The sequence below is a fragment of the Rhagoletis pomonella genome, unplaced genomic scaffold, assembly GCF_013731165.1.
Source record: "Rhagoletis pomonella isolate Grant_MI unplaced genomic scaffold, Rhpom_1.0 Rhpom_scaffold_00003, whole genome shotgun sequence".
Classification (NCBI taxonomy): domain Eukaryota; kingdom Metazoa; phylum Arthropoda; class Insecta; order Diptera; family Tephritidae; genus Rhagoletis; species Rhagoletis pomonella.
Genome location: NW_023458557.1, coordinates 46,008,201 through 46,009,771, shown reverse-complemented (window position 1 = coordinate 46,009,771; position 1,571 = coordinate 46,008,201).

Here is a 1,571-nt window from a genome sequence, read left to right as displayed (position 1 = left end):
TTGCCCTGTTGTTTCTCTTCTTCGTGAAACCCAACACGATGTGCCTTTCGAGGGTCAGAGTGCAACCATGCCAGCACTGTGCGTGAATCTGTATAAAAATACATATCGTGAATGGTGAGATCATGACCTTTAACTATGGCATTGGCGAGGCGGGCTCCCAGTACTGCAGCAAGCAGTTTCATTCGTGGTATAGATATAGGTCGGAGCGGGGCAACTTTGGCCCTTGAGGCTACGTAAGCGACCTGAATATTTTCCTCGTTTGTTATTCTAAAATATGACACGGCTGCACTTGCTACCTCGCTGGCGTCTACGAAGGTATTTTGCCGAAATAGCATCTAGGAACCTGGACTTCTTTTACATGCTGGAAAACTGACAACCACCGATGCCACGCACCTTCGCACTCCTTAGGAATCGCATCATCCCATTCGACACCACTTCGCCAGATATCCTGTAGTAAAATTTTTAATTGTATAGTGTAAAACGATAGGAAACCTAAGGGGTCATAAACTGACATGAGTAGCATCAGAACTCGTTCGCCACCATAGGCCGAGAACATTTTCTGGCTCTATCATCTGGTCAAGGGTTCTTCCCGAGTTACAAAATTCATCATCCGAACCTTTGTCGCCTATGGCGTTAGCAACCTGAGACGAATTGGTCAGCCATCCCCTGATATGAAAGTTGCCCCGCCTGTGAACTTCGACAACGTGCCCTACCAATTCTATTGCTTCCTGTTCCGTATCGAAACTGTCTAGCATATCATCCACGTAATGCCCTTCTGTTATCGATTTTACCGCTCTCGGAAACTCTTTGGCGAAGTCTTCTGCATTTTTGTTCCTTACGTATTGCGCGATTGCAGGAGAACAACGTGCGCCGAATGACAACACTTGGAGTACGTAAGTGCTCGGCGATCGACTAGTGTCACAATCGCGCCAGAGAAAGCGCTGCGCATGCTGATCGTCATTATGAACCCTTATTCTGTGGAACATATCGCATATGTCACCACAGATGCCAATCTTTCCGATTCTAAAGTTGTACAAAACGTCAATCAATGGTTGCAACAGGTCAGGTCCCTTTTCGAGGCACCCGTTGAGGGATATTCCTTGATGCATAGCTGCTGCGTCCCAAACCACCCGTATCTTGCTTGGCTTGTTAGGGTTGCTTACGGAAAAGATTGGTAAATACCACTTGCGTTTATACTCTTGATTAACTTCAACTTCATCGAGCTTTCGAATGTACCCTTTTTGTTCCACACTATGTATGAGCGCGTTAATCTTATCTTTCATCTCGATGTTTTTACTTAGCTTTTTCTCAAACCCAACAAGTCTGCGCAAGGCAGATTCAAAATTCTTTGGCAAGGTTATATTATCGCAGCGCCAAATCAGCCTGGTTGTAAAATGGTCGTCAGTGCGCTCAACGCATTTTGCAAGCACATCTCTTTTACCATCGCTTTGGCGTATCTTCTCTAATCCAGCATTTTCCAGCTTCATGTGTTCTAACATAAGTTTATCGAGGGCGATGTCGTTTTCACATTCACAAATATGTAGCTGAAAGTTGGTGGTGTTCTTATCATC